The 27,468-nt window shown below is 49.9% G+C and overlaps 1 long non-coding RNA gene across 1 annotated transcript; it reads right to left on the bottom strand.

Annotated features, from left to right (window-relative positions):
- Positions 1-23,334: 23,334 nt before the first annotated feature.
- Positions 23,335-26,954, bottom strand: LOC147991442 (uncharacterized). The gene is made up of 5 exons (XR_015603381.1): positions 26,514-26,954; positions 26,094-26,430; positions 25,489-25,566; positions 23,690-23,815; positions 23,335-23,357 (listed from the first exon to the last, which is right to left on the bottom strand). It is a non-coding gene; the product is annotated as an uncharacterized LOC147991442 (long non-coding RNA).
- Between the last annotated feature and the right edge of the window lie 514 nt (positions 26,955-27,468).

Genomic DNA, 27,468 nt, shown 5'->3' with positions numbered 1-27,468 from the left:
AACAGATCCTGCGGTATGGATCGAGGATTTCCTCCTGCACATCCACATGGCTCGCGGTGATGACCTACACGCCATCAAATACCTCCCACTCAAGCTCAAAGGACCAGCTCGGCATTGGCTCAATAGCTTGCCAGCAGAGTCCATTGGCTGATGGGAAGATCTGGAAGCGACATTCCTCGACAACTTTCAGGGCACTTATGTGCGACCACCAGATGCAGATGACTTGAGCCACATAATTCAGCAGCCAGAAGAATCGGCCAGGCAATTCTAGACACAGTTCCTAACAAAGAAAAATCAAATCCTCGACTGTCCGGATGCAGAGGCCCTAGCAGCTTTCAAGCACAACATCCGCGACGAGTGGCTAGCCCGGCACCTTGGTCAGGAAAAGCCAAAATCTATCGCAGCCCTCAAGACACTCATGACCCGCTTTTGCGCGGGAGAAGACAACTGGCTGGCTCGCAGTAATAACATATCAAAGAACCATGGTACTTTAGATACCAAGGATAGCAATGGCAGGTCACGTCGCAACAAACATAAGCGCCGCATTAACAGCGACAATACCGAGGATACGGCAGTCAATGCCGGATTCAAAGGCTCTAAACCCGGTCAACCGAAAAAGCCATTCAAAAGAAGCACTCCGGGCCTGTCCAGTTTGGACCATATACTCGATCGCTCGTGTCAAATACACGGGACCCCTGACAAGCTAGCCAACCACACCAACAGGGATTGTTGAGTGTTCAAGCAGGCTGCCAAGTTAAATGCCGAAAATAAAGATAAGGGGTCCCATAGCGATGAGGAGGAGGAGCCCCGATAGCTGAACACCGGAGGAAAGAAGAGGTTCCCCCCTCAAGTGCGGACTGTGAACATGATATATGCAACCCACATCCCCAAGAGGGAACGGAAGCGTGCGCTCAGGGACGTATATGCGTTGGAGCCAGTCGCCCTGAAATTCAACCCATGGTCTTCCTGTCCGATCACCTTTGACCGCAGGGACCACCCCACTAGTATCCGTCATGGCGAATTCGCCGCATTGGTCCTAGACCCAATCATTGACGGATTTCACCTCACTCGAGTCCTTATGGATGGCGGCAGCATCCTGAACCTGCTTTATCGGGACACTGTGCGAAAAATGGGTATCGATCCCTCAAGGATAAAACCCACAAAAACGACCTTTAAAGGTGTCATACCAGGTGTAGAGGCCCATTGCACAGGCTCAGTCACACTGGAAGTGGTCTTCGGATCTCCGGATAACTTCCGAAGAGAAGAGTTAATCTTCGACATAGTCCCGTTGCGCAGTGGCTACCATGCACTGCTCGGGCGAACCGCATTTGCAAGATTCAATGCGGTACTGCATTATGCATATCTCAAGCTCAAGATGCCAGGACCTCGGGGGGTCATCACAGTCAATGGAAACACAGAGTGCTCTCTCCGCACGGAGGAGCACACTGCGGCCCTCGCAGCAGAAGCGCAAAGCAGCCTCTTAAGGCAATCCACTAGTTCGGTGATTAAGGACCCGGACACCTTCAAGCGCGCCTGGAGTAATCGACAACAGGACCGCCTGGCACGTTCTAAGCTCACATAGCAATGTGGCCCCCACCCCGGTCATAGCCAAACGGCGAAATCCGTGCCACGCGTACATAATTATGCATTAAAAATACCATGGGCACAGGCAGGGAGGGGGGCACGACTGCGGCATGCCCCAAGTCGCGGCTTAAACCGCACTAGGGGCTTCCCGCTTTGTTATTTTTCTCTTTCAGGACTTTAATCTCTGGAAACCCTGTCCGGCAGCATGATTGCCGAACACATGATGCAGCAACCAAGGAGGCAGAAAGCTACGTCACACCACGGAACTCCCAGGTGGATTACGATAACGAGTGAAATATTTGCTTTAATACTATTCCTCAGCTTGCCCTTGGAAGGGACAAGTCAAATAGTCCTACTTTTTGCTTATCGCACTACTTGTATCATTCTGCTTTAACGCACCTTTTTGAATAAACAATGCATAGCATTAAGACTATTATTGCATTCTTCCTTTTTATATATATGTTCATTCACGATATCTAGCACCCGTACACTCTGGTACGGCCAATACGCTAGGGGCTTAAGCATACCCCATAATACGGCGTGAGAAGTCTGAACACTTTCGACAGTGCGGCATCCCGAACTTATAGCATTATATGCATCAATTCCGAATCATGTCTTGGGTCAATAGTTGGGTTTGCCCGGCTCCAATGTTTTGGTACCTTACGTTCCGCTATATCGGCTAAGGTAGCATTGGGAGAACTACTGCGATTGTGCCCCGGTTCTGCTGGGCTAAGCACCTCAGTAGAGAAAGCTAAAACTGACTGTCATGATAAGGCGGGAGACTGGTCCCTGTTCAAGAGGTTTCAAGTCCCTAAAGACTTATGCCGCTTAGAGCGAGGAGTCGGCCCTGTCCAGCTTAAGACGTGTATCGCACCCCGAATTCAGCCTTCCGAATACTAGGGGCTTCACCAAAATTTAAAATTATAGAATTCTATGGCTAAGTGAGAGTGATAATGCATTATAGTCCGATTGCCTTGTTCATTGTGCTGAGGACCTCCCTCGAAGGACCCAACAATGGGAACAAGAGTGCTCAGGTTTATCCTGAACACCGCAGCACTCGTGGCGTGGGGGCAGAAGCCGACGACTAGCCATCTCTCAGATTTGATAAACAGCTAAATAGAAGGTAATATTATAAATTCAGACAAGTGTTGCATAGCGCATATGAACAAGTTTTCATAATACATGATTACACGAGCAAGTTCATTCAGATATTACATATTTTGCACACTCATCCGCTACGAGACAGGCACCCTTCAGGACACCCTTATAGTACATCTCGGGGTGGCGATGCTCCTTGCCCGCAGGCGGCCCTTCCTTCACCAGCTTCACGGCGTCCATCTTGGCCCATTGCACCTTGACACGGGCGAAAGCCCGGCGTGCGCCTTCGATGCAGACGGACCGCTTAATGACTTCCAGCCATGGGCAGGCATCCACAAGTCGCCTCACCAGGCCGAAGTAGCTGTTGGGAAGGGCTTCGCGAGGCCACATCCGGACTATAAAGCCCTTCATGGCCTGTTCGGCCGCCTTGTGCAGCTCGACTAGTTGCTTCAGCTGGTCGCTCAGAGGCATCGGATGTTCGGTCCTAGTATATTGAGACCAGAACAGCTTCTCCATTGAGCTTCCCTCCTCGGCCTGGTAAAACTGTGCGGCATCCGACACGCTGCGGGGCAAATCCGCGAATGCTCCTGGAGAGCTCCGGATTCGGGTAAGTAACAAGTAATTTACTTTCACATGCTTGCTTTGCATATAGAATGCCTTACCCGCCGCTATCTTCTTCATCACATCAACCTCCTGGAGGGCCTTTTGGGCCTCGGCCTTGGCATTCTTTGCGCTCTCGAGGGCCGTGGCAAGCTCGGACTCTCGCGTTTTCAAGTCAAGCTCCAACGCCTCGTGCTTCGTCACGAGAGCGTGGAGCTCTTGCTGCACCTCACCCACCCGAGCCTCCTTCCTTTCCCGCTCGGTGCGCTCTTTGGCCGCTTTTTTTAGGCCTCGGATAGCGCTTGCTTCAGGGTCGCCACCTCGGTCGTGGCCCCTGGCAAATTTACGATGATCATGTCATTTTGCAATCGCATTCTTTTTATATATATATATCCATAGATTAGGTACTACTTACCTTTGTTCTCCTCGAGCTGCCTCTTGGCAAGGCCGAGCTCTTCCTTGGACCCTTTGAGGTCCTGCTTCAGTGCGGCAACCTCCGAAGTCAGTGCGGCAGAGGCCAGCAACGAAGCCTGCATACGCATATAGACATACTTATATTAGACTCCTGCGATATTGTTTGATCCTCTGTTCGGCTTTTCTTTGTGAACACCGAACAGAGCATCAGGGGCTACTGTCTATGCGGTAATATTTTTCCTATATTTCAAAAACCTACCTCAAAGCCTGTTAGAAGGCTGGCACAGGCTTCAGTCAGTCCGCTCTTGGCGGACTGAACCTTCTGGACCACCGCACTCATAATAGTGCGGTGCTCTTCGTCGATGGAAGCGATGTGAAGCGCTCCCAACAGATTGTCCGGTGCCTATGGATGGATAGAGGTCACCGACACAGGCGTCTTGCCCCTTTTGGAAGGAGGCCGCCTGCCTGAGTCCGGAACCACTGGAGGTTCCGGCGCGGTGTTCGGCTGAGGGCCGAACTCGGAGCCCTCGGGAGCCTTGCTCCCTCTGCTCTTGGAATCCGGAAGGTCGCCTGGAGGCGCCTCCGGGACTGTCTCCCCTCGACCCGGTGCCTCTTGAGACAATACCTCAGCGTTGTCTGTAGGGCAAGGGGAGGTGGCGGTTAGAAGTGGATCACTATCCATATTCGACGAGCCCAGGGAGCCGTCCGACGAAGATACGTCGATATGGGCTCGTGGCGGTCTGCATAATCATAATTCGGCGTTAGGAGAAGCAGTGCGACAAAGGTATGCTTTGAGTTACTCTGGCATCCGAATACTTACGACTTTGCCAGGGGCTTGGCCCTGAGCAGCCACTCGTCTTCGCCTTCGGCGGTGGTGGTGGAGTAGTCCGGAAGGAGAGTCCTTCCCTTCTTGGACCCTTTGGCCCCCCGGTTGGGGCGGCCTTCCTTTTTTGTCTCCCCCGACAGGAGGGGGAGCATCTTTATCTTCCTCCTTGTCTTCGGGGGAGGAGTGCGTCGCAGAGTTATCGGACGATGAGTCCGATAAAACCTGGCGTCGGGAACTCTTTCGGGTTCCCTTGGCCTTCTTGGTCTTCTCTGGCACCTTGTAAGGAGACGGAGTCAGCATCTCCGTCAGGAGAGCATCCGCAGTGTCTCCGGGCAGAGGGGCCAAACAGTTAATCTGCCCTGACGTCTCCACCCAGTCCTATCAAAGGCATGGAGCTCAGACCCCGCACATGATTAAGCTAGGGGAAATAAAATATCCTACCGGATGTATAGAACTCACCGAATGCGCTGGGCGCTTCGTGCTTAGCCCGCGGTCCTCGGTGAGAGAGGGAGGGACCTCGGCGCCCTTGAACAGCACCCTCCAGACGTCCTTGTGCATCGTGTCGAAGAGCTCGCTCAGAGTCTGGTGCTGGGCCGGGTCACCTCCCACAAGTTGAAATCCCGTTGTTGACACGGGAGGATCCGGCGGATGAGCATGACCTGGACTATGTTGAAAAGCTTGAGATTCTTGCCTGCCATATTCCGGATACATTTCTGGAGTCCGTCCAGCTCCACCGGTGAACCCCAGGACAGGCCCTTCTCTTTCCAGGAGGTGAGCCACGTGGGGATTCCGGATCAAAACACGGGGGCAGCCACCCAGTTGGTATCGCACGGCTCGGTAATGTAGAACCACGCCGATTGCCACCCCTTTATGGTCTCCACGAAGGAGCCTTCAAGCCATATAACATTGGGCATCTTGCCCACCATGGCTCCGCCGCATTCTGCTTGTTGGCCTCCCACCACCTTCGGCTTGATATTGAAGGTCTTCAACCACAGGCCGAAGGGGGGGCGGATGCGGAGGAAAGCCTCACACACGACGATGAACGCCGATATGTTGAGGATGAAGTTCGGGGCCAGATCATGAAAGTCCAGCCCGTAGTAGAACATGAGACCGCGGACGATTGGATGGAGGGGAAACCCCAGTCCGCGGAGGAAGTGGTGGAGGAAAACTACCCTCTCGTGAGGTTCAGGGGTAGGAACGATCTGCCCCGCAGCGGGCAGCCGATGCGCGATATTCGCAGCTAAGTATCCGGCTCCGCGCATCTTCTTGATGTGTCCCTCCGTAACGGAGGAAGCCATCCACTTGCCTCCCACTCCGGACAAGTTTGGAGAAGGTTGAGGAGAAGGATGTGGACTTGGGCGTTGGAGCTCGAGTGCGCAAGAATGGATGACCAAGGAGGAAGAAGGCGTGGGTAGAAAAAGGTTAAACCTTATCCCTTTATAAGGGCGGCCGAAACTATGCGCCCCCCTAGCCTGGTAAAACTCGCTTATCCCCCAAGCGCCGTAATCGATGGCGTAGTTGGGTTACCCACGCCCGTTGAGGGAGTCCTGGATTAGGGGGTGTCCGGATGGCCGGACTATACCTTCAGCCGGACTCCTGGACTATGAAGATACAAGATTGAAGACTTCGTCCCATGTCCGGAAGGGACTTTCCTTGGTGTGGAAGGCAAGCTTGGCGATACGGATATGTAGATCTCCTACCATTGTAACCGACTTTGCGTAACCCTAACCCTCTCCGGTGTCTATATAAACCGGAGAGTTTTAGTCCGTAGGACAACATACAGAACAACCATCATACCATAGGCTAGCTTCTAGGGTTTAGCCTCTCCGATTTCGTGGTAGATCTACTCTTGTACTACCCATATCATCAATATTAATCAAGCAGGACGTAGGGTTTTACCGCCATCAAGAGGGCCCAAACCTGGGTAAAACTTCGTGTCCCTTGCCTCCTATTACCATCCAGCCTAGACGCACAGTTCGGGGGCCCCTACCCGAGATCCGCCGGTTTTGACACCGACATTGGTGCTTTCATTGAGAGTTCCTCTGTGTCGTCGCCGTTAGGCTTGATGGCTCCCAAGATCATCAATAGCGATGCAGTCTAGGGTGAGACCTTCCTCCCCGGACAGATCTTCGTCTTCGGCGGCTTCGCACTGCGAGCCAATTCACTTGGCCATCTGGAGCAGATCGAAAGCTATGCCCCTGGCCGTCAGGTCAGATTTGGAAGTTTAAACTACACGGCTGACATCCGTGGGGACTTGATCTTCGACGGATTCGAGCCACTGCCGAACGTGCCGCACTATCACGACGAGCATGATCTAGCTCTACCGCCGAACAGTGCCCTGGAGGCCGCACCCGCATCGGCTTCGACCCTTAATTCGGAGCCAACTGCGTCGATCGAGGATGGGTGGTTGGACGCCGCCTCGGGGGCTCGATCCCAACGGCGATTGAGCCGAACACCAGCCCTGCACTCCACGAGACTCATGACTCGAAGGAGCCGGACTCCTCTCCGGGCTCCGAACCCTCCGCGCCCCTGCCGATCGAATCCGATTGGGCGCCGATCATGGAGTTTACTGCCGCAGACATCTTTCAGCACTTGCCTTTCGGCAATATTCTGAAGACACTAAAGTCTCTCTCTTTATCAGGAGAGCCCTGGCCGGACTACGGTCAGCAAGGTTGGGATACGGACGATGAAGAAAATCAAAACCCACCCACCACCCACTTTGTAGCCACTGTCGACGATTTAACCGACATGCTCGACTTCGACTCTGAAGTCATCGACGGTATGGACACCGATGTAGGAGACGATGAAGAACCAGCGCCTATTGGGCCCTGGAAAGCCACCTCGTCATATGACATATACATGGTGGACACCCCAGAAGAAGGAAATGGCGATGTAACAGCGGAGGATGACCCCTCCAAGAAATAGCCCAAGCGCTGGCGTCAGCAGCGCCGCTCAAAATCCCGCCAAAACAAATATGGTGATTCCAGCACGGGAGATAATAATACTCCGGAGAGTGCCGAAGAAAACCCCCTCCAGCAAGATTCAGCACAGGAGGATGGAGAAGCCAGCCCTCATGAGAGAGCGGCAGACAGAGAGGTCGAGGACGATAATTATATACCTCCCTCCGAAGATGAGGCAAGCCTCGACGACGGCGAATTCGTCATGCCAAAGGATCCCGTCGAGCAAGAGCGTTTTCAACGCAGGCTTATGGCCACGGCAAGAAGCCTCAAGAAAAAACAGCAACAGCTTAGAACTGATCAAGATTTGCTAGTCGACAGATGGACTGAAGCCCTTGCGGCCGAAGAGCATAAACTCGAATGCCCCTCCAAGAGCTACCCAAAGCGCAGGTTGCTACCCCGATTAGAGGAGGAAGCACTTAAACCTACATTACCAGCACTTGATACGGCCGACCGGCCACCTCGTGGCCGCGATAGAGAGGCCTCTCGGCCCTCCACTCAAACCGCACCCCGTACCAAGGCACGGGAAAATGCGCCTGACCTTCGAGATATGTTGGAGGACAAGGCAAGGCAAACAAGATCGATCTACGGATCGCGTGGGCGCCCCACGACTCGAGACGGTAACCGTCACGCTGGACAAAAATCCGGTAGGGCCGAACACAGTAGACAAAGCTCATTGGAGCTACGTCGTGATATAGCCCAGTACAGAGGCGCCGCACACCCACTATGCTTCACAGACGAAGTAATGGATCATCAAATCCACGAGGGTTTCAAAACCGTAAACATCGAATCATATGATGGCACAACAGATCCTATGGTATGGATCGAGGATTATCTCCTTCATATCCACATGGCCCGCGGCGATGATCTCCACGCCATCAAATACCTCCCACTCAAACTTAAAGGACCAGCTTGACATTGGCTTAACAGCTTGCCAGCAGGATCAATCAGTTGTTGGGAGGACCTGGAAGCCGCATTCCTCGACAATTTCCAGGGCACTTATGTGCGACCACCAGACGCCGATGACCTAAGCCACGTAATTCAGCAGCCAGAGGAATCGGCCAGGCAATTCTGGACACGGTTCCTAACAAAGAAAAATCAAATAGTCGACTGTCCGGACGCAGAGGCCCTAGCAGTCTTTAAGCACAATATCCGTGACAAGTGGCTTGCCCGGCACCTTGGACAGGAAAAGCCGAAATCTATGGCAGCACTCAGGACACTCATCGCCCGCTTTTGCGCGGGAGAAGACAGCTGGCTTGCTAGTAGCAACAATATGACCAAGAACCCTGGTAATTCGGATACCAGGGACAGTAGTGGCAGGTCGCGTCGCAACAAGCAGAAGCGCTGCATTAACGGCGACAATGCTGAGGATATGGCAGTTAATGCCGGATTCAGAGGCTATAAATCTGGTCAGCGGAAAAATCCATTCAAAAGAAATCCTAGGGGCCTGTCCAGTCTGGACCGAATACTCGACCGCTTGTGCCAGATACATGGCACCCCCGAAAAGCCGGCCAATCACACCAACAGGGATTGTTGGGTGTTCAAGAAGGCAGGCAAGTTAAATGCCGAAAATAAAGACAAGGGGCTGCATAGCGATGACGACGAAGAGCCCCGGCCGCCGAACAACAATGGACAGAAGGGTTTTCCCCCACAAGTGCGGACGGTGAACATGATATACGCAACCCACATCCCCAAGAGGGAGCGGAAGCGCGCGTTAAGGGACGTATACGCGGTAGAGCCTCTCGAGGAGTAATTACGGTCAATGGAAACATCGAACGCTCCCTCCGAACGGAGGAGCACACGGCGGCCCTTGCAGCGGAAGTACAAAGCAGCCTCTCCAGGCAGTTTTCCAGTCCGGCCATTAAACGTCCGGACACCGTCAAGCGCGCCCGGAGTAACCTACAACAAGACCGCCTGGCACGTTTCGAGCAGGCGTAGCAATGCGGCCCCAACCCCAGCCCTCGCAAAAATGTGACACCAGTACTTTGCGTACATAAATACGCTCTAGAAATACCATGGGTACAGGGGGAGGGGCACCATCACGGCACGCCCAAAACACGGCTTAAACCACACCAGGGGTTGCCGATTTTTTAATTTTCTCTTACTTTCAGGACTCCATTCTTCGGAAGGCCTGTTCGGCAGTTCAATTGCCGCACAAACGATGCAAGAACTAGGGAAGCAGACAAGCCATGCCGCATTACGGAACTCCCAGGTGGTCTCTATCACGAGCAGTATACCTGTTTCGCATACCATTCCGCAGCCTGCCCCTGGAACGGACATGTTAAATAGTCCAACCTTTTGCTTATCGCATTATTTGTATCGTTCTGCTTTGATCGCAACCCTTTTTAATAAACAATGCATAGCTTTTGTCTATTTTCGCATTACTCTTTTTTTACAAATATATGTTCCTTAACGACATGTTGCACCCATACACTTTGGTATGGCCAAAATATGCCAGGGGCTTTAGTACCCCTCAATATGGTGTGAGAAGTCTGAACACTTTAACAAGTGCGGCACCCCGAACTTATAGCATTATATGCATCGACTCCGAATCATGTCTTGGGTCAATAGTTGGGTTTGCCCGGCTCCTATGTTTTGGTGCCTTACGTTCCGCTATGTCGGCTAAGGTAGCACTAGGAGAACTACTGCGATTGTGCCCCAGTTGAGCTGGGTCGAGCACCTCAGTAGAGAAAGCTAAAACTAACTATCATGATGAAGCGAGAGCTGGTCGCTGTTCGAGAGGTTTTTCGAGTCCCTAAAGACTTATGCCGCTTAGAGCGAGGAGTCGGCTCTGTCCGGCCAAGGCGTGGATAGCACCCCGACCTCGGTCTTCCGAATACCAGGGGCTTCGCCGAAATTTAAAATTATAGAATTCTATGGCTAAGTGAGAGTGTTCACGCATTATAGTCCGATTTCCTTGTTCGTTGTGCTAAGCGCCTCCCTCGAAGGACCCAAACATGGGAAAAAGAGCGCTCAGGTTTATCCCCGAACACGCCAGCACTAGCGGCACGGGGGCAGAAGCCGACGACTCGCCATCTCTCAGAATTGATAAACAGCCGCACAGAAGGTAATATTTTAAATTCCAACAGCATTGCTTAGCGCATATGAACAAGTTTTCAACGCACAGGACAAACCGAGCGAGTTTTACTCAAAAATTACATCCCTGGAACATTCATCCGCCACAAGGCGGGCACCCTTCAAAACATCCGTATAATAATTCTCGGGCTTGCGATGCTCTTTCCCCGGTGGTGGCCCGTCCTTCACAAGCTTTTCAGCATCCAGCTTGCCCCAGTGCACCTTAGCACGGGCAGGGGCCCTACGGGCACCTTCAATACAGATAGAGCGCTTGATAACATCGAGCCTTGGACAGGCCCCCACCAGCCGCCGCACCAGCCCGAAATAGCTCCCAGGTAGAGCCTCTCCAGGCCACAGCCAAACTATGAGGCCCTTCATGGCATGTTCGGCTGCCTTGTGGAGCTCGACCAGTTGCTTCAGCTGGTCGCTCAGGGGCACGGGGTGTCCGGCTTCAGCATACTAAGACCAGAACACCTTCTCTGTCGAGCTGCCCTCCTCAGCTCGATAGAATGCGGCGGCATCAGACACGCTACGGGGAAGATCTACGAACGCTCCTGGAGAGCTCCGGATTCGGGTAAGTACCAAGTAACTCACGTTTATGTGTTTTCTTTGCATAAAGAATGCTTTACCCGCCGCTATCTTTTTCACCGCATCCAACTCCTAGAGGGTCTTCTGGGATTCGGCCTTGGCAGACTTGGCATTTTTAATAGCCACCGCGAGCTCGGACGCTCGCGTCTTTGAGTCAAGCTCCAAACTCTCATGTTTTTTCATAAGAGCCTGGAGCTCTTGCCGCACCTTGCCAACCTGGGCCTCATACTTCTCCCGCTCGGTGCGCTCCATGGCCGCCCTCTTCTCGGCCTCGAGCAGCGCTTGCTTAAGGGTTGCCACCTCATACGTGGCCCCTACAATAGCCACGATAATCATGTCTCTTTTTTTGCAATTGCACCTTTTTTATATATATTTAAACAAGGTATTTCTTACCTTCCTTGTCCTCGAGCTGCTTCTTGGCACGCCCGAGCTCTTGCTCGGACTGCTCGAGGTTCTGCTTTAGCGTGTCCACTTCCGCAGTCAGTATGGCGGACGCCAGCAGAGAAGCCTGGATACGCATATTGAATCATTTTTGTTAGACTCCTACGAATTTTATTTGATCCTCTATTTGGCTTTTCTTCCTGAACGCCAAACAGAGCATCAGGGGCTACTGTCTATGCGGTAATATTATTTACACATTCTTTACTTATCTCAAAGCCTGTTAAAAGGCTAGCACAAGCTTCAGTCAGTCTACTCTTGGCGGACTGAACCTTCTGGACCACCGAACTCATAATGGTATGGTGCTCCTCGTCGATGGAGGCGCCTTTGAGCACCTCCAACAGGTTCTCCGGCGCCTCCGGTTGGACGGGGGTCACCGGCACGGTGGGCTTGCTCCTCTTGGAAGGAGTTCGCCCGCCGGACTCTGGAACCTTTGAAGGTTCCGGAGCGGTGTCCGGCCTAGAGCCGGACTTGGAGCCCTAGGGGGTTTTATCCCCTTTACTCTTGGAGTCCGGGAGGTCGCCTTGCGGCGCCTCCAGGACCACCTCCTCCTGGCTTGGAACCTGTTGGGACAACACTTCGGCATCGTCCGTAGGGCGGGGGGAGGTAGTCGTCGGAAGCGAATTCACATCCGACGAGTCCAGTGAACCGCTCGACGACGCGTCAAGCCGGTCTTTGGGTGGGCTGCATAATCATATTCGACATAAGGGAAAGTTGTGCAATAAAGGAATACTATGAATTAGTCTAGTATCCGGATACTTACGATTTTTCCAGGGGCTTGGCCCTGAGCGGCCACTCCTCTCCGCCATCGTCAGCGTCGGTGGAGTAGTCCGGAGGAAGGGTTTTCCCCTTCTTGGACCCTTCGGCCTCCACAGTGAGGGCGGCCTTCCTTTTCTTCTCTCCTCCCGCTGGAGGGGGAGAGGTCTCTTCTTCCTCCTCCTCATCCTCACGGGAGGAATGCACCTTGGAGCCGTCGAATGATGAACCCGACACCTCCTGGTGCCGGGCACTTCTTCGAGTCCCCGTGGCCTTCTTCGTGGCCTTCTTCTCCGGCACCACATAGGGTGCCAGAACTAGCAGCTTTGCCAAGCGGGCATCGGCTGGGTCTTCGGGCAAAGGAGCCGGACAGTCGATCTATCCGGACTTCGCCTGCCAATCCTGTCAAAGGTAAGGGAGCTTAGATCCCGCATAGAGTTAAACTATGAAAAACTAATACCCTGTAAAAGGTACAAACAACTTACCGCGCTAGCGTGATGCTGCGCGCTGAATCTGCGATCCTCGGTAGCGGATGCGGGAGCCTCGGCGCCCTTGAAAAGCACCTTCCAGGCACCATCGTACGTCGTGTCGAAGAGCCTGCTTAGAGTTCGGTGCTGCGCCGGGTTGAACTCCCACAGATTGAAGGCCCATTGTTGACACAGGAGGATCCGGCGGATGAGCATAACCTGGACTACGTTGACGAGCTTGAGCTGCTTGTCCACCAGGGTTTGGATGCATGTTTGCAGTCCAGTCACCTCTCCTTTGCTGCTCCACGACAGGCCTGTCTCTTTCTAGGACGTGAGCCACGTTGGGGGTCCGGACCGGAACTCGGGGGCTGCGACCCACTCAGGGTCACGCGGCTCGGTGACGTAAAACCACCCCGATTGCCACCCCTTCAGGGTCTCCACAAAGGAGCCCTCGAGCCATAAGACGTTGGGCATCTTGCCCACCATGGCGCCTCCGCACTCCGCCTGGTTGCCGCGCACCACCTTCGGCTTGACATTGAAAGTCTTGAGCCATAGGCCGAAATGGGGGTGGATGCGGAGGAAGCCTCGCACACGATGATAAACGCCGAGATGTTGAGGATGAAGTTCGGGGCCAGATCATGGAAATCCAGGCCGTAGTAGAACATGAGTCCCCGGACGAATGGGTGGATAGGAAAGCCCAGTCCGCGGAGGAAGTTGGGAAGGAATACTACCCTCTCATGGGGCCTTGGGGTGGGGAGGAGCTACCCCTCTTCGGGAAGCCGGTACGCGATGTCGTTAGACAAGTATCCGGCCTTCCTCAGTTTTTTGATGTGTCCCTCCGTGACGGAGGAGACCATCCACTTGCCTCCCGCTCCAGACATGGCTGGAGAAGGTTGAGGTGGGAAGTGCGGACTTGGGCGCTGGAGCTCGAGTGCGCGAAAATGGATAGGCAAAGGAGGAAGAAGGCGTAGGTGAAAAGGCGGATCCTTATCCCCTTATATGGGTGGACACAACTACGTGTCCCCACCAGCCTGGTAAAACTCGCTTATCTCGAAGCGCCGTAATCAATGGCGCAGTTGGGTTACCCACGCCCGTGTTGATGAGAATCCCGGAATAAGGGGACACGATCTCTGCTTCGACGAGACGTGCCAAGGAAACCGCCTCGCATGACACGCTGAGGTGGGACAATAAAACTATTCGAATAAAGGCTTGGCCGTGGTGCGATGTCGCACTACGGAATACGTCAGCAGATTAGATTTGTGTAAATATTATTCTCTCTATGGCAATATGTGGAAACTTATTTTGTAGAGCCGGACACTATCTTTGTGTTCAAAATCTTCTATGAAGTACTTGGAGGAGGAACCCGCCTTGCAATGCCGAAGACAATCTGCGTGCCGGACTCGTCGTCATTGAAGCCTGGTTCAGGGGCTACTGAGGGAGTCCTGGATTAGGGGGTGTCCGGATGGCCGGACTATACCTTCAGCCGGACTCCTGGACTATGAAGATACAAGATTGAAGACTTCGTCCCATGTCTGGAAGGGACTTTCCTTTGGCGTGGAAGGCAAGCTTGGCGATACGGATACGTAGATCTCCTACCATTGTAACCGACTTTGTGTAACCCTAACCCTCTCCGGTGTCTATATAAACCGGAGGGTTTTAGTCCGTAGGACAACATACAGAACAACCATCATACCATAGGCTAGCTTTTAGGGTTTAGCCTCTCCGATCTCGCGGTAGATATACTCTTGTACTACCCATATCATCAATATTAATCAAGCAGGACGTAGGGTTTTACCTCCATCAAGAGGGCCCGAACCTGGGTAAAACTTCATGTCCCTTGCCTCCTGTTACCATCCAGCCTAGACGCACAGTTCGGGGCCCCCTACCCGAGATCCGTCAATTTTGACACCGACACCCGTATTGATGAGAATCCCGTAATAAGGGGGACACGATCTCTGCTTTGACAAGACGTGTCAAGAAACTGCCTCGCGTTATGTGCGGGGATAGTTAAAGGAAATGGTTCGAATAATCACCGGGCCATGGCATAATGTCATGTTGCCAAAACGTGTCAGCAGATTAGATTTGTGGAAATATTATTCTCTCTACGGTGGTATGTGGAACTTATTTTGCAGGGTCGGACACTATCCTTGTATTCAAATTCTTCTGTGGTGTATTCGGAGGAGGAACCCGCATTGCAGTGCCGAAGACAACACTGCGCGCCGGACTCATCGTTATTGAAGCCTGGTTCAGGGGCTACTGAGGGAGTCATGGATTAGGGGGTCTCCGGACAACCGGATTATTGGACTATGAAGATACAAGATTGAAGACTTCGTCTCATGTCCGGATAGGACTCTACTTGGCATGGAAGGCAAGCTAGGCAATACAGATATGTATATCTCCTCCTTCGTAACCGACCTTGTGTAACCCTAGCCCCCTTTGGTGTCTATATAAACCGGAGGGTTTTAGTCCGTAGGACAACATACAATCATACCATAGGCTAGCTTCTAGGGTTTAGCCTCTCCGATCTTGTGGTAGATCAACTCTTGTAATACTCATATCATCAAGAATAAATCAAGCTGGACGTAGGGTTTTACCTCCATCAAGAGGGCCCGAACATGGGTAAAACATCATGTCCCCTGCCTCCTGTTACCATCCGCCTTAGACGCACAGTTCGGGACCGCCTACCCGAGATCCGCCGGTTTTGACACCGACATTGGTGCTTTCATTGAGAGTTCCTCTATGTCGTCGCCGTTAGGCTTGATGGCTCCAACTATCATCGATAGCGATGCAGTCCAGGGTGAGACTTTTCTCCCCGGACAGATCTTTGTGTTTGGCGGCTTCGCACTGCGGGCCAACTCGCTTGGCCATCTGGAGCAGATCAAAAGTTACGCCCCTGGCCACCAGGTCAGGTTGGGAAGCTTAAATTACACGGCCGATATCCACGGAGACTTGATCTTCGACGGATTCGAGCCCCTGCCTTGTGCACCACGTGTTCACGATGAGTACGATTTAGCTCGACCATCGGACCGTATTCAGGAGATCGCACCGGCGACCACTCTGAGCCTCAATTCGGAGCCAGTTGCGCCATCCATGGACGGGTGGATAGACCCCGTCACGAAGGCCCTATCCTCAGCGACGATCGAGCCGAATATCAACCTTACCCTTCACGAGAGCCGTGTTGCTAAACAGCCGGATCCTTCTCTGGCCACGGACTCCAAACCGCCTGCGCCCATTCCTATCGAATCTGATTGGGCACCGATCAGGGAGTTTACCTCTGCGGATATTTTTCAGCACTCGCCCTTCGGCGACATACTGAACTCATTAAGGTCTCTCTCCTTGTCAGGAGGATCCTGGCCGAACTATGTCCAGTAGGATTGGGATGCGGATGACGAAGAAATTCGCCGCCCACCCACCACCCACTTAGTAGCCACTGTCGACGACTTAACTGACATGCTCGACTTCGACTCCGAAGACATCGACGGTATGGACGACGATGCGGGAGACGAAGAGGAACCACTGCCCACAGGGCACTAGACAGACACCTCATCATACGATATATACATGGTGGACACACCCAAAGAAGGCAATGGCGACGAGACAACGGAGGATGACCCCTCCAAAAAGCAACCCAACCGTCGGTGTCAGCGGCGCCGCTCTAAGTCCCGCCAAGGCAAAAGAAGGCTCCAACAGCAGCACGACGGCGTGGTGGTGATGGAGTGGCAGTTCTCCGGCAGGGCTTCAGCAAGCTCACGTGGAGGAGGAGAGGTGTTGGGGAGGGGAGGGGCTGCGCCTTGGATGTGGTCTACAGCCCTCCCCTCGCCCCTCTATTTATAGGGAGAAGGGGGAAGAGGGCCGGCCCCTCTAGATGAGATCTAGAGGGGGGGCGGCGGCCAAGGGGAGGGGGCTTGCCCCCCAAGCAAAGGGGGGCGCCCCCCTTTAGGGTTCCCCCCAAACCCTAGGCGCATGGGCCCTAGGGGGAATGGCGCCCAGCCCACTAGGGGCTGGTTCCCTTCCACCTACAGCCCATAAGGCCCTCCGGGGCAGGTGGACCCTCCCGGTGGACCCCCGAAACCCCTCTGGTGGTCCCGGTACAATAGCGGTATACCCCCGAATATTTCCAGTGACCGTATGATGACTTCCCATATATAAATCTTCACCTCCGGAATATTTTGGAACTCCTCGTGACGTCCGAGATCTCATCCGGGACTCCAAAAAACATTCGGTAATCACATACAAATCTTCCTAATAACCCTAGCGTCATCGAACCTTAAGTGTGTAGACCCTACAGGTTCGGGAACCATGTACACATGACCGAGACAACTCTCCGGCCAATAACCAACAGCGGGATCTGGATACCCATGTTGTCTCCCACATTTTCCACGATGATCTCATCGGATGAACCACGATGTCGAGGATTCAAGCAATCCCGTATACAATTCCCTTTGTCAATCGGTACGTTACTTGCCCGAGATTTGATCGTCGGTATCCCAATACCTCGTTCAATCTCGTTACCGGCGAGTCACTTTACTCGTTGAGTAACACATCATCCCGTGACCAACCCTTAGTCACATTGAGCTCATTACGACGATGTCTTACCAAGTGGGCCCAGAGATACCTCTCCGTCATACGGAGCGACAAATTCTAGTCTCGATTCGTGCCAACCCAACAGACACTTTCAGAGATACCCGTAGTGCACCTTTATAGTCACCCAGTTACGTTGTGACGTTTGGCACACCCAAAGTATTCCTATAGTATCCGGGAGTTGCACAATCTCATGGTCTAAGGAAAATATACTTGACATTAGAAAAGCTTTAGCAGACGAACTACACGATCTTGCGCTATGCTTAGGATTGGGTCTTGTCCATCACATCATTCTCCTAATGATGTGATCCCGTTATCAATGACATCCAATGTCCATGGTCAGGAAACCGTAACCATCTATTGATCAACGAGCTAGTCAACTAGAGGCTCACTAGGGACATGTTGTGGTCTATGTATTCACACGTGTATTACGATTTCCGGATAACACAATTATAGCATGAACAATAGACAATTATCATGAACAAGGAAATATAATAATAATCATTTTATTATTGTCTCTAGGGCATATTTCCAACAGTCTCCCACTTGCACTAGAGTGAATAATCTAGTTACATTGTGATTAATTGAACACCCATAGAGTTCTGGTGTTGATCATGTTTTGCTCGAGGAGGAGGTTTAGTCAACGGATCTGCGACATTCAGGTCCGTACGCACTTTACAAATATCTATATCTCCATTTTGAACATTTTCACGAATGGAGTTGAAGCGACGCTTGATATGCCTGGTCTTCCTGTGAAACCTGGGCTCCTTGGCAAGGGCAGTAGCTCCAGTGTTGTCACAGAAGAGAGTCATCGGGCCCGATGCTTTGGGAATAACTCCTAGGTCGGCAATGAACTCCTTCATCCAGATTGCTTCTTGTGCTGCCTCCGAGGCTGCCATGTACTCCGCTTCACATGTAGATCCCGCCACGACGCTTTGCTTGCAACTACACCAGCTGACTGCCCCACCATTCAACATATACACGTATCCGGTTTGTGACTCAGAGTCATCCAGATCTGTGTCGAAGCTAGCATCGACGTAACCCTTTACGACGAGCTCTTTGTCACCTCCATGGACGAGAAACATATCCTTAGTCCTTTTTAGGTACTTCAGGATATTCTTGACCGCTGTCCGGTGTTCCATGCCGGGATTACTTTGGTACCTTCCTACCAAACTCACGGCAAGTTTTACATCAGGTCTGGTACACAACATGGCATACATAATAGACCCTATGGCCGAGGCATAGGGGACGACACTCATCTTTTCTCTATCTTCTGTCGTGGTCGGGCATTGAGCCGTGCTCAATCTCATACCTTGCAATACAGGCAAGATCCCCTTCTTGGACTGATCCATATTGAACTTCTTCAATATCTTGTCAAGGTACGTACTTTGTGAAAGACCAATGAGGCGTATCGATCTATCTCTATAGATCTTGATGCCTAATATATAAGCAGCTTCTCCAAGGTCCTTCATTGAAAAACACTTGTTCAAGTAGGCCTTTATGCTTTCCAAGAACTCTATATCATTTCCCATCAATAGTATGTCATCCACATATAATATGAGAAATGCTACAGAGCTCCCACTCACTTTCTTGTAAACACAGGCTTCTCCATAAGTCTGTGTAAACCCAAACGCTTTGATCATCTCATCAAATCGAATGTTCCAACTCCGAGAGGCTTGCACCAGCCCATAGATTAAGCGTTGGAGCTTGCACACCTTGTCAGCATTTTTAGGGTCGACAAAACCTTCCAGCTGCATCATATACAATTCTTCCTTTAGGAAACCATTAAGGAATGCTGTTTTGATGTCCATTTTCCATATCTCATAATCATAGAATGCGGCGATTGCTAACATGATTCGGATGAACTTCAGCTTCGCTACGGGTGAGAAAGTCTCATCGTAGTCAACCCCTTGAACTTGTCGATAACCCTTAGCGACAAGCCGAGCCTTATAGATGGTCACATTACCATCCGGGTCTATCTTCTTCTTAAAGATCCATTTATTTTCTATGGCTCGCTGATCATCGGGCAAGTTAGTCAAAGTCCATACTTCATTTTCATACATGGATCCTATCTCAGATTTCATGGCTTCTAGCCATTTGTCGGAATCTGGGTCCGCCATCGCTTCTTCATAATTCGAAGGTTCACCATTGTCTAACAACATGATTTCCAGGACAGGGTTGCCGTACCACTCTGGTGCAAAACATGTCCTTGTGGACCTACAAAGTTCTGTAGCAACTTGATCTGAAGTTTCATGATCATCATCATTAACTTCCTCTCTAGTCGGTGCAAGCACCTCAGGAACATTTTCTTGAGCTATGCCACTCTCTGGTTCAAGAGGCAATACTTCATCAAGTTCCACTTTCCTCCCACTTACTTCTTTCGAGAGAAACTCTTTCTCTAGAAAGGATCCATTCTTGGCAACAAAGATCTTGCCTTCGGATCTGAGGTAGAAGGTATACCCAATAGTTTCTTTAGGGTATCCTATGAAGACGCATTTTTCGGTTCGAGCTTTTCAGGTTGAAGTTCCTTGACATAAGCATCGCATCCCCAAACTTTCAGAAATGACAACTTAGGTTTCTTACCAAACCACAATTCATACAGTGTCATCTCAACGGATTTCGACGGAGCCCTATTTAAAGTGAATGCGGCAGTCTCTATAGCATAACCCCAAAATGACAGCGGTAGATCGGTAAGAGACATCATAGATCGTACCATATCCAATAGAGTGCGATTACGACGTTCAGACACACCATTACGCTGAGGTGTTCCAGGCGGCGTGAGTTGTGAAACAATTCTGCATTTCCTTAAGTGTGTGCCAAATTCGTGAGTCAAATATTCTCCCCCCACGATCTGATCGTAAGAACTTGATTTTCCTGTCACGTTGATTCTCAACCTCACTCTGAAATTCCTTGAACTTTTCAAAGGTCTCAGACTTGTGTTTCATTAAGTAGACATACCCGTATCTACTCAAGTCATCAGTGAGGGTGAGAACATAATGATAGCCACCGCGAGCCTCAACACTCATTGGACCGCACACATCAGTATGTATGATTTCCAATAAGTTGATTGCTCGCTCCATTGTTCCGGAGAACGGAGTCTTGGTCATTTTTCCCATGAGGCATGGTTCGCACATGTCAAATGATTCATAATCAAGAGACTCCAAAAGTCCATCTGCATGGAGTTTCTTCATGCGTTTGACACCAATGTGACCAAGGCGGCAGTGCCACAAGTATGTGGGACTATCATTATCAACCTTACATCTTTTGGCATTCACACTATGAATATGTGTAACATCACGTTCGAGATTGAATAAGAATAAGCCATTGACCAGCGAGGCATGACCATAAAACATGTCTCTCATGTAAATAGAACAACCATTATTCTCAGATTTAAATGAGTAGCCATCTCGCATTAAACGAGATCCAGATACAATGTTCATGCTCAAAGCTGGTACTAAATAACAATTATTGAGGTTTAAAACTAATCCCATAGGTAAATGTAGAGGTAGCGTGCCGACGGCGATCACATCGACCTTGGAACGATTCCCGACGCGCATCGTCACTTCGTCCTTTGCCAGTCTCCGTTTATTCCACAGTTCCTGTTTTGAGTTACAAATATGAGCAACTGCACCGGTATCAAATACCCAGGAGCTACTACGAGCGCTGGTTAGGTACACATAAATAACATGTATATCACATATACCTTTGGCATTGTCGGCCTTCTTATCCGCTAAGTACTTGGGGCAGTTCCACTTCCAGTGACCGTTTCCCTTTCAATAAAAGCACTCGGTCTCAGGCTTGGGTCCATTCTTTGGCTTCTTCCCGGCAATTTGCTTACCGGGCGCGGCAACTCCCTTGCCATCCTTATTGAACTTCTTTTTACCTTTCCTTTCTTGAACTTAGTGGTTTTATTCACCATCAACAGTTGATGTTCCTTTTTGATTTCCACCTCAGCTGATTTCAGCATTGAATATACCTCAGGAATGGTCTTTTCCATCCCCTGCATATTGAAGTTCATCACAAAGCTCTTGTAGCTAGGTGGGAGCGGCTGAAGGATTCTGTCAATGACCGCATCATCCGGGAGATTAACTCCCAGCTGAGACAAGCAGTTGTGCAACCTAGACATTTTGAGTATGTGCTCCCTGATGGAACTATTCTCCTCCATCTTACAACTGTAGAACTTGTCGGAGACTTCATATCTCTCGACCCGGGCATGAGCTTGGAAAACCATTTTCAGCTCTTGGAACATCTCATATGCTCCGTGTTGCTCAAAATGCTTTTGGAGCCCCGGTTCTAAGCTGTAAAGCATGCCACACTGAACCAGGGAGTAATCATCACTACACGTCTGCCAAGCGTTCATAACGTCTTGTTCTACTGGGAAAACAGGTGCGTCACCTAGTGGTGCATCAAGGACATATGCTTTCCTGGCAGCTATGAGGATAATCCACAGGTTACGGACCCAGTCCGTGTAGTTGCTGCCATCATCTTTCAGCTTGGTTTTCTCTAGGAACGCATTGAAGTTGAGGGCAACATTAGCGTGGGCCATTTGATCTACAAGACATATTGCAAAGAATTTTAGACTATGTTCATGATAATTAAGTTCATCTAATCAAATTATTTAATGAACTCTCACTCAGATAGACATCTCTCTAGTCATCTAAGTGATACATGATCCGATTCAACTAGGCCATGTCCGATCATCACGTGAGACGGACTAGTCATCATCGGTGAACATCTTCATGTTGATCTATCTTCTATACGACTCATGTTCGACCTTTCGGTCTTCCGTGTTCCGAGGCCATGTCTGTACATGCTAGGCTCGTCAAGTCAACCTAAGTGTATTGCGTGTGTAAATATGGCTTACACCCATTGTATGCGAACATTAGAACCTATCACACCCGATCATCACATGGTGCTTCGGAACAACGGACCTAAGCAACGGTGCACAGTTAGGGGTAACACTTTCTTGAAACTATTGCGAGGGATCATCTTATTTATGCTACTGTCGTTCTAAGCAAATAAAATCTAAAACATGATAAACATCACATGCAATCAAATAGTGACATGATATGGCCAATATCATTTTGCTCCTTTTGATCTCCATCTTTGGGGCGCCATGATCATCATTGTCACCGGCATGACACCATGACCTCCATCATCATGATTTCCATCATTGTGTCTTCATGAAGTTGTCTTGCCAACTATTACTTCTACTACTATGGCTAACGGTTAGCAATAAAGTAAAGTAATTACATGACGTTTATGTTGACACGCAGGTCATAAATAAGTTAAGACAACTCCTATGCACTACTAGGAAAAAGGCTACTAGCAGCGCGGGTAAAATGCTACTAGTAGCGCGGGTACTCGCGCTACTAGTATCGCGCTACAGCTAAAAGTTAGTAGCAGCGCGGGTGCACCCGCGCTACTACTAACCTAACTACTAGTAGCGCTCACTTATATCCCATGCTACTACTAACCTAACTACCAGTAGCGCTCATTTCTTATTTCCCACGCTACTACTAACCTAATTACTAGTAGCGCTCATTTGTTTCCCACGCTACTAATAATAATTTAGGAATTAAAAAAATAAAAGTTAGATGTAGTATTCATGGATGGCAATACGTCCAGTGCAAACCAAACCAACGTCACATAACATTCTCAAGATTCCATTTAACTTCAGACACACACAATGATCATCGAAAGGTGGGTACCTTCCCTGGTGTTCCATCACCAACCTAAACAGACAACTTCCCTAGATGTATCTACCAAGGCTCGGAGCTTAGACGCCGGTGGACCCGAATCCTCCCTCCCTCGGACGGTGGCATCGAGGTTCACCACCTCGGCGACCTCCGGCGTCGAAATCACCTGGACAATCATCTACGCGACATGGCCACCAGCTTCACGGAGAAGTCCGCCTCTGAGTGGTTGAAGAGCACATCGCCCACCGGCTGCGCTAGTCAGCGTCGATCACCCCTGCGCCCATGTCGAGAAAGTGAAAACTTGTTAGTACGCAAATTGCATCAGTTCAACTAAATGGTATATACCAATTCACAAGACCCATTAATTAAGTTAAGATTCTTTCTCATCTAGCAATTTAAAGGGGCTCATGCCGAAAATATATGCTTAATTCCTCACTGGCTATTCAAACTAAATGGTCCAAGAACTTTGGGACAATCAACAACCTTTCCGCTTGATCTCCGGTAGCTACTTTGGATTCAACAAGAAAAGGAACATTCATTTGAACTGAAAAGAACAAGCAGGCAAGCATGCTATCAATCTTCTGGCTTGAATTTCACAAAATGCACCTGTCAAGTGTACTCTAACAATCGACGTGTCCCATCTCCTCATGATTAAGGACTCTAGCTGAGCCGACAACATGGAGCAAGATGTAGTCGTTTCTGAGCATGAACCCTTGGCTGTCATCAATGAACCTACAACATCCATCATGCCCATTGTAAAATATGTTAGTTTCAGAACAGCCTCTAAAATTTTCATGTTGTAACTTTATTTTAATACCACCTCTAACAGGGCCTAATCTCCCATATCAAAATACTGTACCCAGGAACATATATTTCGGGACAGCAAACTAAATTGATGGCTGCTCTCAAACTGTACATCCAAACGAAACAAATAAATACTCTAAAGAAACCTTGGAACTTTATCTAAAACTTATGTAAAGGGGCCAACTCAAAATTATAAGCCTAGCTAACTCATTTTTCAGATCTAAGCTTGTTGTCCAAATTGGACAGTGCAATTTTTAACTGAACCAAGTTCAGTTTACAGCCATGATGCAGAACTAGATGCTAAAACTAACACCTTGTAGGGAGAGGCGATGCACCATTTTTACCTCGAATCAAAGGCTTCGCATATGCTCTTTGGCCAAATAAATAGATGATACCTCCCTTAACAGTATCCATGCCATGATGCAGAACTAGTGTTTCCAAATTTCGCCAAATCACCACTCGAGCATTTCTAGAGGAAATTAATTGATTCTCTACATAGCATCTGCCCTATAATAGCTATGAACATGGGTTACTTGCTGTCAAGAGAGACCCGATGGTAGGGTTGCAAAAACAGAGGAGGAGCTACTCTGTTTCGGGCAACAATAATGCCTTTTAGTTTAGCATTTTTCAGGTATGTGACAAGACAAGATAGGTAGTTAGTGGTGAGTGCCACGGTGAAGGGCCATGCAGCACATGACTGAAACTGAGATTGGAATACTATTAGCATTATTTCCTCATGATGATTCAGAACTGAAAATGTGAGCAATTACTGTGCACTCAAAGAAGTTTAGTTTGAGTGGCCACCAGAAATTAGAAATGGTTCCATGAATGCAACAAATGTTAATAACTAGCTATAAGACAAAACATGGCTTGAATTATAATAGACAGACCATATTCAGAATGCACCAGTAATTAACATTAAATCCAGATTCTTAAAGCCTGTGGTTAATCGATACTTCTTTGTGTTGGAGGGACTGTAGTTTAGCAACTTGTTCTCAAGTATGCAATGTTTCCAAGTGGCTAAAAAGCAAAGCAAAAGGCAAAGCCAGCTTTGACTCCAGCAACTATAACAACATTCGATAGCTAGAGTCCCAACCAAGGAAGACAAGATCAACTAGCCATAGTCCTGTACCAACCAAATATATATTATTACATCAAGTAGGCACTTAGATGCTCAGCTTTAGGTAATGGGATTTCATGACATCATGAAGAACCACATACCACATACTTAAGAAGGTGCCAATAAAGAATGCACCAATAATTGACACCTCAAATAAAGAATGTGCCAGTAATTAAGATCCAGATCATAAAGCCTGGTGAATCGACTTATTTGGAGGATTTAGCAACTTGATACACTAATCTTGGATATAAAATTTCCAGCCCCAAAGTAGCTCCAATTAAAGGAGCTCATTTTGCAGAATATTAGAGATGGCATTTTAAAAACAGTGAAAAACAACAGCATACAAATTTGACTTATATTGTATCCATAAAGAAGGTGTGCTATAGTACCTACAGTGGGCTCTCCCCAGGATGGATTGGATTCTTAATAGGAACAGTATTAGGAACTAGCTCACAGCTGAGAGATAGAGAGAGATATCGACCTTTTGCAGGGAGTCGTGGTGGTAGGAGTAGATGACCGAACCGTTGAGGCTGATGTTGATGTCCCCCACGGAGCGCTACTGCTGCATCCAAATCGAACAAAAAAATTATACACTGTCGGTGATGATCCAACTTTAGGAAGTAAGGCACATGATACACCTACAGCAGTAAAATTAACTGACTGAATCAAGTCAAGTTGCGTGTGTTGTTTCTACTGTGTCCAACTCGAAATCTACATTAGGAACTGATCAGGATTGGTGATGCTTAGAAATGGATGAATCTGCATGTCTCAATTTTGGCATGCCAAACAAAGAGTGATGCATATATTCATTCGTCTGAACGTACGAGTGCAAAGTCAAGTCTGCTGCAATTACTAGTGGCTCTCCCTAATCAGAATGGATTGGGTTCCTATGCCTAATCAGCTTGGCATTTCCGCAAGTGTCAAATTTTCCTATTGTCTCCAACCAAAGGAAAATATCAAACTTTTCTCCTCTCATCTTGTCTCTGAAGAAAGGTTCAGTTTTATTGACTTGTCCTCTCTAATGTTTCTGTAGCAAGCAAATTTGATGACCCATGAGCGAAGCAAAAGGAAGAGGGGAGTGAGTACCTTGGCTCGACGACTGCACGACGGAGCTGCATCTCCACGGCCTCCGGTGCCGGTGCCGATGCCGTGCTTGTGGGGGTGGATCCAGAGCTCGCTTGCTTGGACAGGGAGCAGAGGAAGGGTGGCGTCCTCCCGAGAGAGAGAGAGAGCCTGAAGACAATACTAGCTAGTGACAAGCATGTTTCGTCGATTCTGTCGCGCTTCAGTCTCCTCTCATCACAGGGCAACATGAAGCCGACGCAGCAGAAGCAGAAGTAGCAGGTGCAGACAAGAAGTTTGCGAGGAAGTTGCCACGCTCGTAGAAGAACTCTGCCTTCTCCACCTTGGTGTCTTCATCGACCTATATATCATCACAGGGTTGCAGGTCACTTATCTTTGAACAAAACCAATAATACACCATTAATTACTATCAAATGAACTTACGTTGAAGACATCCATGGGCGGGGCCCTTGACGCCCTCGCGCGCGAGCTTGGCCTCCTCAGCCAGGTTGACGATGGTGTTGACGGCCGTGTCGCCCCTGCTCTTCCCCACCACGTCCTCCGATGCCATCCCCTCGCCCGCGTCCGCCTCCCCTCTTGCCCTCCCGGATCGCGCGCGGCGGCGACGATGACGGCGGCCTCCCCTCGCCACGCCTCGGAGGAAGATGCAGGGGAGAAGGAGAGGGAGAGGCTGGGGATCGCCGGTGGGGAGGTCGCCGGGGTGGTGGGCGGCGGCAGCGTGGGATGGGAGGGAGACGAGGGGTGAATCGGGAGAAGAGAGGAGGTGGAAGGGAGGCTGGCGGTGGAGGGGATCTGGATCGAGGGTTGGGTGTTTTTTTCCGAGACAAACAGTGGTGGACTGGTGGGTGGAGTGGGACGGTTGGTGGGGTGGATCGGGGATGGGTGGTGTGGAAATGTACTAGTAGCGTGGGCATATGACCTGCGCTACAGCTATTCACAAAGTAGTAGCGCAGGTTTATAATCCTCGCTACTACTATGGCATGTCCGGGGGGGCACGGCAGAGACCACTTAGTAGTAGCGAGGGTTAAAAATACGCGCTACTACTATCAACTTAGTAGTAGTGAGGGGTAAAAATCCACGCTAGTAGTAAGTAGCAGTAGCGAGGGGTATAAACCCACGCTACTAGTAAGCGTCTGTGTATAAGATTTTCCCTAGTAGTGATGGCTCCTGCCGGTTGTCATACTCATCGACATGCAAGTCGTGATTCCTATTACAAGAACATGATCAATCTCATACATCACATATATCATTCATCACATCCTTTTGGCCATATCACATCACACGACATATGCTGCAAAAACAAGTTAGACGTCCTCTAATTGTTGTTGCAAGTTTTTACGTGGCTGTTATAGGTTTCTAGCAAGAACGTTTCTTACCT

This window comes from Triticum urartu, chromosome 1A, assembly GCF_056163025.1.
Source record: "Triticum urartu cultivar PI428250 chromosome 1A, HENAU_Tu73, whole genome shotgun sequence".
Taxonomy (NCBI): domain Eukaryota; kingdom Viridiplantae; phylum Streptophyta; class Magnoliopsida; order Poales; family Poaceae; genus Triticum; species Triticum urartu.
This window is presented reverse-complemented; position numbering and strand designations above follow the sequence as displayed.